This window comes from Cydia strobilella, chromosome 15 (genome assembly GCF_947568885.1).
Source record: "Cydia strobilella chromosome 15, ilCydStro3.1, whole genome shotgun sequence".
NCBI classification, from domain to species: domain Eukaryota; kingdom Metazoa; phylum Arthropoda; class Insecta; order Lepidoptera; family Tortricidae; genus Cydia; species Cydia strobilella.
In genome coordinates, this window is record NC_086055.1 from 8,648,104 (window position 1) to 8,667,002 (window position 18,899).

At 36.4% G+C, this 18,899-nt stretch overlaps 1 protein-coding gene across 1 annotated transcript in view; it reads right to left on the reverse strand.

Moving 5' to 3' along the window:
• Window positions 1-18,383, reverse strand: part of LOC134747987 (uncharacterized) — a 191,322-nt gene extending 172,939 nt beyond the window's left edge. The window contains exon 1 of the mRNA XM_063682679.1: window positions 18,342-18,383. The gene's annotated coding sequence lies outside the window, so the exon portion shown is untranslated. The remainder of the gene's footprint in view (window positions 1-18,341) is intronic.
• Window positions 18,384-18,899: the final 516 nt, after the last annotated feature.

Below are 18,899 nucleotides of genomic sequence, written 5' to 3' on the forward strand. Positions count from 1 at the left end.
ACTATAATTTTTGTAAATCATTCCCACAAGTGGAAACAAGGTTTTTGATATATTAAGCAATCAAAATCTACTGTTTAGGTATTAAAAATTATAAATCAAATCGTAAGAAACTAGCGGTTTAACTGAATTTTTTTATTATGACATTTGATGACAATGACATCTTTGACAATTACGTGAGTGACGGATTTATTTACTATGGTTCGATAACTTTTACTATACGATGACATTATTATATTCAGCCTCGCGAGAAGGTCAAAGGTTTGTTGAAATATCTTCAATCCTCGATTATTATATCGCAGCAAATGTCGGAAACTGTTTAAAAACCTAATATCTCGAAATGGTTTTCGAAATAGAACATTAAAAAAAAATTAACAATCCTAATTAGAGATTGGATTTTGCAAGTAGTGAGTGAGAAGTGCGACTGTGTGCACGTTTTCCCCCGCAAAAAATGGCAGAACGATTTGTACGGTAAGATATCGCTTGGGCTCCTCCCTTCCGACGTGTCGGAAGCCGGTGTTGCTCGAAGGGTTTGCCAGACTATAGTTAACTTCCGAATTTGACACTCTCTTTTTCGGACCTATCATTCTAGTTTCCTAACTGGCTCTGTGATACTCGTATGGCTCAATATAGATTAGCAAAAAAGTTTACAGTAGTACTACAGTCGCCATCAGATATGTCGGAGCGACCGAGGTGCTAAATATATCTGAACATGCACTTTAGCGCCTTGACAATAAAGGCGTGTTCAGATATCTGTGAGCTCCTTGGCCGCCCCGATATATCTGCGATATATGGCGACGGTACCATCGGGGTTGTTTATCCGTGGGTGTAATAACTCCTTAGAACGTAGTGGTTATATCCTCTTTGCTTAAAACTACTAATATCTGTGATCAAAGACAATTCAGTGCAAATGACAGATTTGACGTGCGGTCTGCAGCCGCAGTTGCAATAATACACCAAATACGCAAAAATGGCCATGCTACGTGCAGTCGGTCTTGTCATTCATTTTACTATGGAAATTGACAATAACACCGACGTGTCGGAGCAGTAGTGCAGCTGCGGTCGGGAAAACGTTAAAATCACCATATTACGTGCAGTCGATATCGTCATTCATTTTACTATGGAAATTGACAATAACACCGACGCGTTTGGGCCGCCGCAGTAGTGTCGGAGCAGCAGTGCAGCTGCGGTTGGAAACGGACAGTCACCTTAAAACCTCGTACGCCCATGTTATGGATGTTGCTTTTAATGGGACACCTAAACAACAATATTATATAATAACTACATATTATATAATACAACTATGAAATTATTAAAAGTTAAATAAGACACTGTCAAATATATTGTACATATATAAATTAATCTTTAGATTTAAGATAATTGCCTTGCCCTACCAGGGCCCATGTGAAACTATTATATGTGTAACACCTGTGTACCATGGATGCAATAAATAAATATGAATATGAATATGAACAAAGGGAGGCCGATTTTATTTTAACAATTAGATATGGGGTTCATCTTATTTTGATACGGCCATGACCGTGAGTATTAATCAGCGTTAGCTAGGTGATGACGAAATGCAATCAGGAGTCATATAAGGTATTTGGCACATTTTTCGTTTTGACACAATTATTGGTGTGCCTGAGATACTTTACACAGACACACCTCAAAGTCATGTCAAAATGACGTCAAAACCATATCAAATTGTTAAAACAGAATTGGGCTCAGGTACAGTGCCAAGTTTCATGAAGATGAGGTTTATACTTTTTTATAATTTTTCTGCTCAGGGATTAGACAGATTTGTTATATAAATTTTCCATTAAAACTAATAATACTCATCAATAGTTGAGACTGACTTTGTTGTTTCAGTACGTCCTGATGAATTTAAGTATAATTTCCTGTGTAAGTGTTACCTTTTACAAAGTAACAAATAAACAGGTACACAGCGATACGATTTTGACACTGATAGATCGGTATCTATCAGTGTCAAAATTAAGTGACGTTTTTTGTTTAAGAAATGTCACTTTTGACACTGACAGATCGGTATCGTGTCGCTGTGACATCTTAGAAGACTTCCGGTTCGAACGCCATCTTGATAGTAGCCTCGTGATTAATTCCTTAGTTTGTTGCTCATTAAAATTGTTTAAAGTGTAATATCGATAGCTTTATTATACAGTAATATAATTTGGTAGTGTGCAGTGAATGGAGAATTAATCTCAAAGCGTGTTTAACCACCATTTTGGAGTCAACGGCCGGTAGTCCACGTGCTTCTCGTAAAATCCAGCTATCGGTTTTACGAGACAACAACAACAATAACTACCGAACAACGTCGTGCTCTAAGAGCATTTGGTATTTCTACCTCTAACCGTGTCTGGCTAGAGCCCTAGAGGCCCATAATTTTATTTACCGTACACTGGCTGAAGAAAATCAAGAAATATTAATTCGATCCCACGTGGATCGCACTTTGACGCTGGCGAAATCATCGACAGTATCGATGGAGCCATACTACTTAAAGATTGATTGACATCTTAGAAGGTTTGTTTGAATTGGGCTGTATTTAAATCGACCATGACCCAGTGAAACGCTAATGAGTTCAATGCGACATCAATCCAAGGAGTGTAGCCACGCATCGTCAAATTTTCCATTTGAATTACATGTGTGAAGTAACATCCGTATCACGCATTTATTTCATTTCAGGATCGTGTGATGCCGCCCGCTGACATGGATATTTGTAATGGGTGATCAACGCTATATCAAGATGAGGATCAGGGTGCGTGCGTAGCCAAAATCCAATTTACAATGGGTTTGAAAAGGATGATTTGTTTCTCAACAACGTTCCATGTGTTTTCTTCCAACAATTCGCTCTTGAACTTTTGCAAGTCCCTGTTGCTTTCGTTGATTGCCATTGTTTGCAAAATCTCTTTCGATTTCATAAAATTTTCAAGACAATGTGAGTAGCTTCCCCATCTCGTTTTCACAGGCACCACTAAAGTCACATTCAAACATTTGTCACTAGCGATTTTTTTGTATTCTGCACAAAATATATTGGATTTTAAAATACATTTTACGATACTAACTACCATCGTAAACACTTCTTGTACTTCGGGCATTTTCAATACATCTGCTATAAGCAAACTTAATGTATGGGCAAGGCATCCAATCCACGTGGTCTTTTCATATTTATCCATTAGCAGTTTGCCGCATTTTTTCATGTTAGCTGCATTGTCCGAAACAATCCCGAGGAACTTTTCGGTACCAATTTTTTCCATAGTTTCCGATATTTTTTCAGCTAAATACTCTCCTGTATGCCTGTTTGTCTCGGCATCAATAGACGTGTGAAAAAATGGTATTGGAGTATATACCATGATGTTTATTATGGAATCTTTCCTGATGTTTGTCCATCCATCCACCGCTAAATGCAAAACCTTGGATTGCTCAATTTTTTTTGAGATCACGTTCTTAATTTCCTTGAACTCTTCATCCAAAAGTGTAGTGGAAAGAATCTTGCCTGATGGGGGCTTGAAGTCTGGTTTCAGAAGATTAAATGCTTCAATCCATAAAGGATGTTCAAATATTGACAACGGCATGCCCATTACGTAAACTGCTCTTGCAAAAGCCTTATAAATTATTTTCTGAAACAAATTTAAAGCTTGTTCAACATGGCTCGAAAAGAAGTGGTTTAAATTCTGATAAAATAAGTATGGCCTATACACTTACCTCGTCTACAGTTGAATCATTAGGCTGTTCTGTAGATACTCGTCCAAAACTGTTCTCAGCACCAGTAGGAGCACTGCTTTGCCGCTGTGGGTCACTGTTTTTGAACCCTGTTTTAACATCAACAGGACACTTTTGGCAGTTCTTAACCAAATGCTGAGCGAAACGAGTGACATTCTTTGCGGTGTATACATGTTCACAAAACAAGCAACTATACTTAATTCGTTCGTTTTCGGTAGTTTCTCTAAAATAATCTAATACTTTGCTTTTTAGCCTCATTGTTCAGCTCCTACTGAACAACACTTTACTATTCACAATAGGTCACTTCAAGATGAACTAAACTTTACCATACGTCCTATGCCGTCCACACACTTTCCCCACTAAGACACGACTTGGCCAACTGATAAAGGGTGAGGACCAATCAGGAGCCATTATAATCCGTGAATACCCAAACCATGAAATGCAGTTTACACGTGTTTTTTTTACCTGCAATAACTAATACAATACGACCCCAGCGTCCCCAGCTGATAAGCACTTACTTGTTTACAAAATAACATTCTAACTTGAAATAAACACGAGGTGTAATAAAATATCTTAAAATCACAGTAGTTTTATTTAATTGGTAAAAAAGTAATAATTTTATTCATTTTGCGAAGGATTTTGTTTAATCAAACTGAATCATTACACTTAAAACGCAGTTTATTTTTCACTAATGCCATTTAAACACCCTAAATTTCACATCGCACTAAAACTTATTAAACATTAGTCAAATAGTTACGTATTATCATGTATTTCACCACAATAATATAATTATATCATCGAAAAAACTTAAATTTTCTGTTAGAAATTTTACTCAGTAACATTCACGGAGAAGATTCCCCGTAATTTACGGCGGTAATTTACGGTAATTTTGGTAATAATCTAATTCCTTTTGTCAGATCTTTTTGAAAATTTCAGTACAGATTTTATTAACTAAATAAAATACAATTCTGTAAAAAAAGTTCAAAAAAAGGAAAATTTAAACAACTTTCTCGATAATTACCCGTACGGAGAACGTTACCGCGTAAATTACCCGATGATTCTCCCTGTTCTCGTAATTTACGGTAACGGCACATCACTACCCTTGACGGTTTCGGTCACGTCACCGATTTTTGTTATCTGTATTTAACGTGATTCTCACCATTCAACAATGCAACAAGCCACAAATACAATTTACCAATGTTGGCTACACATACCTACTTACTCGACCTGCGCTCTTCAAATAAGGAATGCGTATTTATGACAAGTAGTAAGTTTATGTTTTGAGTGGATAGCATAGCAAGTTGATCCGTATTGCTTCTCTTGACCTATAAAAGTTACTGGCGAGGTGAATTACACCCACTAATCAAATTACATTTCCTTGTTTTCACTGAAATCGTTTCTTCGGCCGCCGTCTATATTAAAAAATATATTTTTTTTTTACGTATTATGGTCTGAAGGAAAACGTAGGTTTATTGCCGCTAAGCAAAAGAAGAATGATAAAGTATTATTATAAGGAATACCTGATAGAGAGCAAACATTATCTTAACAAAAAGCTATAAGTAACTAAATATTGAAGTGGTTTTTAGTCCTCTTGATTAAATATTCGGGTTTATATTTATTGTACGTTACCTTAGATCACGAATATGTGCCTATGTTAAGTAAGTGGTGCGGTGAAGAATTGATAAATAGAAAGATACTAATGTGCTATATATGTGTGCATATGCGTATGTGTGAGAGCACTCGCAATAATTGAAGTGATCCTTCGATATCGAATTTCGGAACCTATACTAAACTTATTAAGCAGTTCGTTTCCAAAGTTCTAAAAGACTTCTTGCTTAACAAACGTTTTCAATCATAAATAATAATGAGATCAAAAGTTAAAGAAACTAATTACTTTTAAGTAACCAAAACACTTTAATGGTTCTTTGAAAGGCGTTGATTTAATAAAGTTCCCCGCCATTGTTACTTTAACGAAATGTTGTAACGAATTGTAACAAGTCAATTCTGGAGTCCAGAAAGAATCACCGTTTAAATGAATTAATATTCTGTCTCGCCTTAATTAGTTGTGTAATCGAATTATACACAATTTTGTTCTTTTTCGCGATTGTCACAGATTTCCTTTTAATGCTTTTGAACATTTGATTTTGTTTGTCCCTTAAAGTTGTAAAGAGTTATGAATGAATTACGAAGGTATGTTACCTTGTGTTTAGAATATACATATGTTTCGAGTAATAACAAAAATTATGAATTTTATTGCCAATATGAGGAACTGTTTTGGTCGAAACATAATTACCTATTATGTTTCCATCGTAATTTGTTTGGAACGTCTCAATTATTATTTAACATTGTATTCTCCGTATGAAACAGAAGACAGAAGAAGAAAAACAGTTTATTACATAAAACCTGGATACATGGGTGGATTCACAAATAATTACAACAATTAAGTTGATTATTAAACTAAATGTAAGATCCTAAATAATAACCCAATATTGAAACATTGTGGCCGAAGTAAGTTCATTTTACTTAACATTAAAATGTTCGGTGAAAATCAAACTGTCGCTACGACGGACTTTTTTGCAATTAAGACTAGACGGACTTTTGTAACAGAAGTTCGGTTTGGATACTAAAAATAAATACCTTATAAATGAAGTTGTTTTTCCCTTTCGATCCATAAAGAATATTGGTTTATGATGGGATAAAATCGTATGTAAAGGAAGGCAAAATGCTGATTCGAAAACCGTTGCCTGGAGCTTAGTCAGGGAAGTTAAAAGGGAAAAGACATTTGTTTTATATAAATTCAGAGAAAAAATATTAACACATTTCATTCAGGTCCCGAAACAATTGTGATCTTTTTTAGATAAAAGGATCACACAAAAGCAAATGGAGTTAAGAGCTTAGCGTAGATGTGGTGAGCTGAGTGCCTTGGCAAATATTTAGCGACTACTCAGCGACTAAACACGATGTGGGTTTTCACAGTTCATTTTTATTTCCTCGTAAGAGATTAACTGGATTGGATTTGGATGACTGCAAATTGGCCACTAACATTTAATTTTTTATTTTATTCTTACAACTAATTGCATGATAAATATTATTAATTACATATCAATATAGCGTAATGGAGCATATGGTTTACTAAGTCTACTGATACAAATACATAATATATAAAAGAATATAATTGTGTCAAGCATCCTATTTCACGGTACGAAGAGCAGGCCTTATCGAATACGTCATCGGCAAATTTCGGGGAAACTTGAAAGTCGGTAAGGAAGTTAATCAACCGTCAATAATACGGGCGAGTCAGAAATAGCGTCTGGTTCAATCACTGTTAGGTTAACAGCTTCTGTTTATTTACAAAATAGGCTAGGTTTGTTGGTTAAATAGTCAAACGGTAAGTAAGAAAGAGCGGAACAGTGAATTTCAATTGTGATTAGCAAAAATAACTTGTAGCATAGTATTCATAAAGTTGAGCTTCTGGTAAAGTTAATAATAATATGAAATACTGAAATAATTATAGTTGTTATTAAATATATACAATATCTCATAGTTTCTACAAACGTTTTTATTTTATTTTAATTAATGTATCTAGTAGGCTACTTATAAGTAAAACAGGAGTACACAACTACGCTTAAAAAATCAGCCAAGTAAAAACATACACACCTTTTCAAACATAAGCTGTACCATAATGAACTGAAAGTGCGGTGAAGTGGAAAAATTATATAAGCGTTTTATTTTTCTTCTTTATACATGTCTAACATTTGAAGGTAATTATTTACTACAAACAAAATTTAGGTAATAAAATAAATTAAGTTGTGTGTAATAATGTACAATAATGAATCCATAATATCAAGGAAAATACTACAAATAAGAAACTTCAGTGGGTCCCTGTTTTATCTGAGACCATCATAAGCATTGGATTGTTTCACCCTTGAGCAATTTTAGCCATTTTGCCGTTAAGATGAGTATTCCGTATACTTCATCTCAACTAAAACACGTATTAGAGACGAAAAGTCAATATAATATTGAACGAAACTCAAATTGCAATTTCACTACTTACTTTGGTTTTATTTGATTATCTCAAGAAGTATCGTGATTTTTCTATCATTATATATATCCGTATCATATATTATTTTCAGCCGTATTTTAACACTGCCCGTACATAGTATATTTATTTGTCTGCATGGTGCTGTCGCCGGGCACTGTCAGCTATATTGTCGCCCAACGTGGGGCTAAGCCAAACTTGAACTCCACGTTTGGGCGCCAATATAGCTGATTCTGAACTGGCTTCCCATATTACAGTGTTAAAAGCAGCAGTGACAATGCTTCAAGTTTCAACTTCACTAAAACAATTATCAAAAACAGTTTTCTCTATTTACTTAGCTCCAACACAGTACTACACAATGTAATGCGCAAACGCTTAGCATAATGAGAAATTAATCGCTTTGTCCATAACATTAACATAAAATCTGCATTTTCTTTCCAAAAGCGGGGAAAGCTTAGTTAAGAATAAGCGAGCATGCAATAAAAATGATTTACCTCGTTCGCACCAAAAGATACGAGTTACCCATACTCGTATGGCCCTAGAGGAAAAACTGGAACGGGAGAATCAGGTAGAATGCGTACCTCTCCGGATATAAGAAATAAAATGTAGGTAATATATAAAATGTCATCTAATATGCCTACCCTCAACAATTTTTTAATATAGGTATGTACCATAACCAGTAAGCATCTCGAGTAAAAAACAGATCAGAAAAAAAGTTAAACAAACAGCCTGAACCCTAGCTATATTAATACTGTATAATAATAAACACAGTTTCAATTTTGAACGAGGAACGAACGCATCCTTTTTTTTATGGACAAAACTTTAAACCACGTTTCCCCGTATCCATTAGTGCATTATGCAAAGCACCCTCTGGCAAACTGTGAAGCTACAGGTAGCATTTCCCGGCGCTCGAATCCTTCATGCACCTGTTCTATAAACAGGGGCGTACTTGACCCGAACGTGTTACATTGAGAATCGCGTATTGACCTAGTTTATGGGAGCCATTACATGTTGGACAGCATCCGCCAAAGGATCAAATTAATTACCTACTGATTTCTATGCTATTATTTTATACATCCAAGAAATGGTTTTTAGGTCACGGTCAATTATATCTATTTTTATACAAGGAATGATTTTATTAATAGTATAGCATTTTGGTCAACGGATATAAGTATTTTTTTATTTACATAATATAATGGGTAGGCACTTAGGTAGGTACATTAACTAGTGTATGATTTTTTATTTCAAAACCTTGTCTTATAAAAATTGTGATGAATTGTAATTTCACTAAGTCCACAATTATCTTCTATAAAACTCGGCTTGACCCCTACAGATATCGCATTCATTTATCATTTAAATATTGAATTGCGAGCGAATGCTTAGGGTGTTTACATAGGCATTTCAGGGCGAAAAAACTGACCGATTGAGAAGGATGAGTATGAAATTAATTTTATTGTTAATATCAACTCCATAGCAAATTTTTATCTAACCGTGCTATGAAAACTCCGAAGCCTGCCTATAATTATATTTTTGGTCTTGTTTTCTTGTAATACGGTACGGGCCTAAAATAGGCAAGATACAGGGTACGAGTAGATATGTCACGTTACTTGTTGTTTGTGATCTCCTTTTTACTACTTGTTTTTGCTTCAAAAGATGTTATAATCATTTTTACCTTAAACTTAACTCATCAGCTAATTTTTTACATCATTTAATATTTATCACGTGAACTCTTCACTTCGTTTAATATTTATTTTATTAAAGTGATAATTTAATTTAAAAAGCAGTTATGAGTAAGAGAAGATTTATTTTACAAAAACAGGCTAGTAACGAGCTTACTATAGTAATTTAGGCCGGTAACGAAAATGAAGTTACGAAAATCCCTCGCAAAGTAAGGTCGAGAAGTTCACATAATTTCAAGAGTTGTTACAACCTGCTTCTACTTTATTGTTACATAAACTTGACCCAGGATTATAAGGAGCACTTCTGTGTGAGGCTTTGCCGTGAACCTGCATTATTGAAAATCTCTTAATAAGTTCGTGAAAGTGGAGTAATAAATTATGTTATTTTACTAATAATTTGCATAGCTGGCAATTTAAGTAGACTAGAAATGATTTAAAATGAAACTACTCGTAATCTACGCACATGTTACCTAATGTAGGCATTAGATTAGATTAGATGTATTTATTTCACAACATATGATTACAGTACAAATTACATTAATGTCAATTTATAAGAATCTACATTGTGATCGTCAGAAATAAATTTAAATAATAGCAAAATAATCCAAATAAATTAATTTCATTAATTATACATTATATGAAAAATTTCCCCTGAGAAGGATCGTCAAATAGTAACAAAATACATTGGCACAAGATATATTTATTTCGTTTTCAAAATCTTTCTTTACACAAGATCGATTTTATTGTAAGCGGTTAATGGATTATTTTCTCAAACGATAAAGTCGTAGGTACTAAATAAGTCATTACATTCTCCATTAAGATTGTGTTTGCATCAGCGGCGAAATATTGGGAACTCATACAAACAATTTATATATTTATTAGTTTGTGTGTGTGTGTGTGTGTGTATTTATGTGTTTAAAAAATTCGAGTACGATCAAAATATGACTTAACGATTATTGCCAACATTTTGAAAACATAATGTAAAAATATTTGTTTTTGTTTTATTTCGTCCTAAGTATACATGATTAACCGTGTTTTAATAATAAATATAAAACTAACTGCTTGTCTTTTCCTTTCCACGGATGAATAAATGAAATTATCCAGGTGAATAATGTAGCCTGGTTGTTTCGTTACAACTGTCAAGGACCATAAATACCTACCTTTATATAGTTCTTGCTACTATATAATAGAAAAGTGACGGTAGCGAGAAGACACACATAAGTTTACTAAGTGTAGGATTAGGGCTTTAAATGTTAGGGCGTAGATATACATACATTAAGAAGCTTATCTTTACATAACATCTGATAACTTTTGACATAGCCGAATGGTCTCGTTTTTCAATATTTTACATGAAAATGTTTTGGAGGGATCAATTACAACTAATAGCTTTTGCTCGAGCCCCGCCCGCTTAGTATTCATGCTAAAACATGGTAAAGATGCGTCTAGCGAACAGAAATAAACCAGTGGAAATATATTTACGGGTAAAGCATACGCATGTGAATAAAACAGATTGGTAAAAAATTGCATTGGTCTTGCGTGTAGCAAAAATAACGAGTAGAAAAAAAGCGTGTGATGAAATTATCTGTTGATAGATATAACGTATAGAAATTAAAGAAAATGGAGAAAACGCGAATGGAACTAAAAATACCGGAGAAAGAAAATTTTGAGGAATTCATCTATACAGTCCATTTTAGGGGTAGCACTTTGAAAATTTGCACCCTCCATGAAAGATGTTTTTTTTTTCTATTTTTTTTGATGTTTCGTTGTGGAGCGATGAGTCAGTCATTAATGTCCAATTTAACTTATGATAACTTTGCTAAATAGTTTTTATTTGTGTTTTTAGGAACGGAAAGTATGGACGCGCCGCAGCTCTAAATCAATACTTAGAAGTCTTAGAACCCCTAAAATATGAATAAAATAATTTAAAAAAAATCAGAGGATATATTTTACGACAAGTTGCACATTAATACACCCTGACTCATCGCCTCACAACAAAAAATCGAAAAAAAAAAAACATTTTGTATGGAGGATCCAAATTCTCAGTGCGATAGCGACCCCTAAAATGTATTTAAAAATTCTGGAAAGAAATATATGCTTTTTTAGTGGTGGACATTAAGCGGGTGCCCCGTAGAAAATTATAGCTTCGACGAAATAAGGACCAACATAGTGCATTATTCTGTTGCTGTTTTTTTAGTTTATTTTGTAGGTACATATTTAAATTTTTTGAAAGCAATATTCACCAATAAATTATATTTATCTTCATTTCTAGCATGATCCCGGTTTTTGCTACGACTCATGCCACTCACGATGCCTCATTATACGAGCCACGGCTCATGGGAGCCTGGGGTCCGCTCTGCAAATAAATTAGGCTTGTATTGTATTTTATTAAATCACATTGAAATATAGGTACCTTTTTTATACAAAGTATATAATAATTCTGAACCATTGAACTCCATGGGATATAAGTACCTTACGAGTATGAATGTCTGGAACATTCTCATTCTGGCTTTAGCATTGTATTGTGTACAACTTGCAACGTTTACAAAATTAAAATGAAATTAATCTTATGACCCGTGTCAGACGAGAAGAACTCATTTGAGCATTTTAGTTGTTCTCTACAATCATAAATATAAGTATATTTTAAATTTATTAACAGACAAGATATATACAGTGGTACTACGTAAAAGAAATTAATAACTAGCTTAAATCTAAAATAGGCCCTTGAGGCATTGTACCAAGAATGCTGGCGGCATTTCCTCGCTGTATCGCAATGCTGATACGTTGTGCGAGGAAGCCGCCAGCTCTTCGGTCACCAGTTACGTCAACCAGACGCTTCGCGATTTCTGCAAACAACTTGTGCGCGCTGGGACCCTATGGACCTAGAGTTTCTACTCCATAACATGTTTATAGTATATTTTATGTAATGAAAGTTAAGCTAAAATATCAATAACGAACTTCTAGAACAGAAATCCAAAACATTCAACATCTTTGTTTTTACCGGAAAAAAAATACTAACAAAGAATAGTAAGTATTGTAAATATATTTACAAAGGCGAGATAAGAGGCTTAAACGGTACTGGCGGGACAATGTTGTATGTTTGTCCTGAAAGTAATATGAGGACATGTATTTATGTTAAAAATGGCATTGACGCTATGCTTCTACATGCTTTCTGTTCCAGGGATCTGACTACGGTCAAGATCCAAAACAAGGGGGGGGGTAAGGCTCTAATCTTCTCATCAGCCTACCTTCCCTACGAGGCAGCAGATCCAATCACTGGGCAACTGCGGGATCTTGCTGTCTACTGCAGCCAGGCGAACACCGACCTGATCATCGGCTGCGACGCGAACGCACACCACGTCATCTGGGGAAGCTCGGATGTCAACAGAAGAGGGGAGAAGGTACTGGATTTTCTGGTAAGCTCTTCCTTACAATTATTAAACAAAGGCAATGAACCGACATTCGTCAATGCTAGGCGGGGTGAGGTTATTGATATAACGCTAGCGTCCAACAACGCGAGTAGTAAGATTAGCTCATGGCATGTCTCTGGGGAGATTTCTTTATCGGACCATAGATACATATGCTTTAGGTATAAGACTAAAATTCAATTAGAAATTATACGCAAACGGAATCCCAGAAACACCGACTGGTTAGCGTTCAAAAGCGACTTGAAGGCGGAACTGGGAGACCTTAAAGGCAAGCTAAACTCTATCAGTGACATAGAACTTGAATCAGACCGAATGGTACAAGCTGTTTATACAGCCTGGGCAAACAACTGCCCGGAAAAGAAAATCCTGGCGAAGAAGGTGCCCTGGTGGAACCCGGAGATCGCAAAACTCCGGAAGGAAACCAGGGCTGTCTTCAACGATGCTAAAAGGACTAAGGACTTTCAGCATTATGCGCAGAAACTCACTGAATACAGCAAAGCGGTGAGGAAAGCAAAAAGGAAGGCATGGATGAACCATTGCGATCAAATCAGGTCCATACCGGAAGGCATGAGACTTACAAAAGCGCTAGCCACAACGAAGTCAGTTCCGCTCACTTCAGTTAGAAGAAGTGATGGAGGAATGACTGAAACGGGGTTAGAAACCCTAAAAGTCATGTGTAACACACACTTCCCAGGCTCGATAATACACCAGAGCGTAACGGACGATATAGTAACTAGTGTGGTGGAACAACCCACTAGCACTACCAGGTACAACTGGGACACGTCTAAAAAGGTAGTAGATCACGATAAGATACAATGGGCACTATCAACATTTCAGCCATACAAAGCCCCGGGGCCAGATGGAATCTACCCCATACTACTACAAGAGGGCGCCAATGTACTAATACCACACTTAGGTAGACTGTACAGAGCGTGCATAGCTTTCGGACACGTGCCACGTGTGTGGAGGATGGTAAAAGTAACATACCTGCCTAAACCAGGCAAAGCAGATTACACAGAAGCCAAATCGTACAGGCCGATAAGTCTGTCATCATTTTTCCTCAAAACATTGGAGAAACTGGTAGACAGACATATAAGGGATGGTCCTCTTAAGAGACATCCACTGCACCAATTGCAATGTGCGTACCAGCCGGGTAAATCGACTGAAACGGCACTGCACCTGGTGACAACCAAAGCAGAGCAGGCGATAGAGAACAAGGAACTATGCCTAGCCACTTTTCTAGACGTGGAGGGGGCATTTGACCGCACCACGTATCAGGCAATCAGCACTGCAGCATCTAAACATGGCATAGAACCGACAATCTGTAGATGGATTGGTACTATGCTAAATAGCCGACTAATAAAGTCCACCCTCATGGGAGATGAAATATTAGCCACGGCCACGAAGGGTTGCCCACAGGGGGGGGTTCTTTCACCGACTCTCTGGAGCCTGGTAGTGAACTCACTGCTGGAAGAACTAAACAAAGGCCCAATATACACGGTAGGGTATGCAGATGATTTAGTGATTCTTGTAAACGGGAAATTCCCGGGAACGGTATCGGAAATCATGAATACAGCACTGAAGCAAGTGGAGAGGTGGTGCAACCATCATCAGCTCTCCATCAATCCTGGCAAAACAGTAGTAGTACCGTTTACCAGGAAAAAGACCCTTAACGGCATGAAACAGCTGAAGCTTTATGGAAGGGTTCTGGAAATGTCCGATGAAGTGAAATATCTAGGTTTAACACTAGATAAAGAACTGAACTGGAAAAAGCATGTCGAAACTACCATAACCAAGGCACTGAGGGTGTTTGGAATGTGTAGAACGGCATATGGCAAAACGTGGGGTTTAAACCCAAAGGTACTGAGATGGATCTATACCATGATGGTAAGACCTATCATTCTGTACGGATGCCTGGCATGGTGGCCAAGGACACTAAAGAGCACATGCAGGGATGCCCTTACGAAAATACAAAGAACGGCGTGCATGGCTATTACTGGCGCGTTTAGAACGACGCCAACAGCGGCGATGGAGGTACTACTAGACCTCCCGCCGCTGCACCTAGTGATACAATCTGAGGCGCGGAAATCGTTACACAGGCTGGCTTTGACAGGCCTCTGGAGCGATAACAAGCCAAAGACTAAACACACAAACATGGAATGTGACAATTTCATGAAAAGGGTTACGAATATGGGCTGCGATAAGATGCAACCCAAGTTTGTGTTCCGTAAGAATTTTAATGTTAAAGTTCCAACAAGGGCTGAATGGACCGAAGGTCTTGAAGCACCAATGTCTGATGAAAATGACATCATATGGTACACAGACGGGTCCAAGACAGATTCTGGTACTGGGGCAGGCATTTATGCAAATGACTTTAGTAGTAGCATAAGCATGGGCAATTACGCCACTGTCTTCCAAGCCGAGACATACGCTATAATTGCCTGTGCACATGAGAATATAGTTAGGCAAACCCAAGGGAAGAATATCTATATTCTCAGCGACAGCCAAGCTGCACTCAAAGCGCTTAAGGCGCCTAGAGTGGACTCTAGACTGGTATACAATGGCATCCAAGCTCTGAACAAGCTTGGAAGGCAAAACAAAGTGCAACTGGTGTGGATCCCAGGGCACGAGGGATTCATGGGCAATGAAAATGCAGATGAACTTGCCAGAGCCGGATCTGCAAACAACCTTATAGGTCCGGAACCATTCGTGGGGCTCTCACAGGGAACCATCACAACGGCTATCAAAGACCTTACTAAGACCAAACACCAGGAAGAATGGGACAGTCTGACGGGTCTAAAGCACTCAAAGCTCTTTATACAAGGGGTAGACTCTGGTTGGAGCAAAAAGCTTTGGAAACTTAGCAAACGGCAACTCCAAATAATAACGGGGGTGTTTACTGGCCATTACGGGGTCAAGGGAATCCTGGCCAAGATGGGGCACGCTGACAACACCGATTGTCGTATGTGTGGCGAAGAGGAAGAGACAATAGAACACCTTATGTGTGAATGTCACGCCCTCGCCAGACAAAGAATGAAGGACTTTGGAACAGGCTACCTGGTACCAAAGGAATTCAAAAAGCTACCCATAAGGTCCATCATCCGGCATATGGAGATGGTGGGGAAGGCTCTGAGTAGCGGACGGATCTTTTCTAGGGGGTAACTGCACAAAAGATCCCTATGGGTCGAAGTGTATCCGAAAGGGCCCCCGAAACTATAAGATAAGATAAGATAAGATAAGTATTGTAAATTACGTGCTTCGTTAACCATCGAGATCTGTAAAGACGTATGTTGACCTTGTGATTCTGGGGTATTATGCATTGTACAAACATTTTAAGCTCTTTAAATAAAGGTTGCACACGCCAAAAATGGGGCACACATTTTTGCTTATTTTTTTCATAGATGGTTTAGTTTTTTTTTTGTATACTTAAATTCTAATCGCTAGAACATGATGATAACGAGCAAAACAAAGAGGCACGGCCGTACCATCCTTTTCTCGAAGCCACTCAGGCCATTTTCAACGTACTGTAATTTTGTGATAGCTAAAGCTAGAACCCTGAATTTTCAGTGACGTATAGGTAGAGCATAACATGATTTAGATATATTATATTCTTAATAACATGTAATTTGAACATGTAGTTTAAGAATTATTGCATGTCAAAGTTCCTTAGTTTTGTCACTGACACACTCACTATCATCATAATTCTAAGGTACTTCTAGCAGACCCACAAGCTCCAAATTTGTGTACACACGGCAGACACGACACAACGATCGCGCGGTGCAGGTGTTCAATGGAAATGGGAACTTACGACTAAAATTATAATAATGTATTGTTAATTTAACCGCTAAATGATTTCGTGTACTTATTAAATCTAAACATTTTTCACTCTTTGTATAAAAAAACACCAACGAAAATGTATGCAACGCGTCTTGTGTACCCTATACCTTGAAAGTGGGTAGTTTTTGTTCTAAAAAGTGTGCAGAAAATGATACGTTTCTGCTCTAGAGCACTGTACTTTCTAAGTACCTACATTTTTTTCTTTTTTTTACGATAACCAATTAAACTTTAGGTTTTAAATGGATCTGTTGTACAATTTCCATTCTGATAATTATTTTGAAATTAAGTCCTCTGGATGAGGGACGGGAAATAATTCAGTCCCAATAAGCTATTTTACCTAGAATATAGTTAGTAGGTACTTCAAATAATAAGAACATAGACAATTCTGTAATAGATATATATGTATCACTTCACAACATCAAAGAGAAAGAAATAACAATTAAGCACTGCCCAGTGAAGTAATAACAAAGATGCTTAACATTCTAATGAAAACAAGTATATATCTTAAATAAAACTATTATCGATGAATTTCTCATTTTCGTGTTAATATTCATGTTATTTCACATTAATACACTGAACATATAAATTTGGATAAAGTACGTACTAAGTCACTAGCATTACTTCATTTCTGCCAGGATAACTTTTGCCATTTAAGTACCTATCAGTATGAGTAGGTTTCCTATACACAGTGCGACCTAGGGGGTGTTATCAGGATTTATTTTTACCAATACATCTAAGAAGGGGAGAAAACAGTATTTTTCCAACTCCATAGTAAATTTTATTTTGCTATGGATGGAATTTAGGTGATCTAAGAAAGTTGAAACACTACTTTTTGGAAGTATAGTAAAAGTGACATCTACGTATCTTTTAAATATCTTCGGCTGCACAGGAGCCAATGAGAGTGCAATCCCTCCTACATCCTCATCATCATTATCATCATATCATTATCATTATCATCATAGTATCATTGTGCCTCCTACAATTTAGGAGGGAATTAAATCTTCTCGGGTCCGAGGTGTAGGGTTGAAGCCGGCGTAGTTTTTATCGCATATGTTATATAAAATATATATATCTTTACTTGAAAATAGTTGTGTTGTATAACTAGCCTTATAACCGATATTGCATGTACAACCAGCCTTAAAGTTTATAGTCTATGATGGTTCATTACTTTTAGTATGTGGGTATTTTTGCACTTTGTAGTTTTTCCTCAGTCACCCGTTGACCACAAACGCTGTAAAGGGTTTGATACGTAGGGATGTATTATAAATTCAATATACGCGATATAATCCGTTTTCATAGTTTTATTTCATGAGTAACTATCGCGGTAACCGAAGACAATATTACTACTTATCTACTTATACTATATGATAATTATATTCTACCTGCCTCCTGTTGCTTAAAGTAAGGGTTCGATTAGTTTTCAACAGGGCTACATGTTTATCGCGCCCCTTTTCAAGAGATTATAAATGTTTACTTTAGAAAATTTGCCCTTGGACCCTTTCAGTTTTGTTTATCATCCTCGTTTGCGGAAATAACTCAGAAAATATTATAAACAGGAAATTGCTCGTATTTTCAAAAGGCTATTTAGTTTGCTATATTTATGTGATATTTTAGATAGTAGGTACTCACCAATTCACATATTTCTTCTTACAGTAAAACTTATCTGAAACAAAGAAAATAATTATAAATCTTTAATGTATTAAATATCCCACGATAATGACATTAATTTTATATACTTATACAGATCTTCTCTTAAGTGCAAAATTAAATATATCCCGAGCTGTTCCAATATCATTAATAATGATTCATTATATCGTCATGGTAATTAAAATCAATAAATTAAGCGAAAATTCCAAAGTTATTTAATTACATCCGGAATAAAGTCGTAATTGCGCTTTGTTCTACAATTTGGTAGGTCTGCATAAGTTTAGTGTTATAACATCCACTAATCTTGCAAATAAATTTCTAATTATACTTTAAAATGTAATCTAATAACATTTCCTTGCCTACTTTTCAAAATTTATACATTTAATCACGGGCCAATCCTAAAGGCGTAATAGTTCAAGTTAACCGCCGACCAGTTTCTAAAGACCTCTTGGCGTGACAGAACTTAATCATTCTTGGAGTTTTCTTACATTAGTAATTTTCGGTAAATGTGTCTGATGCTGTATTTTCTGATTTATGACC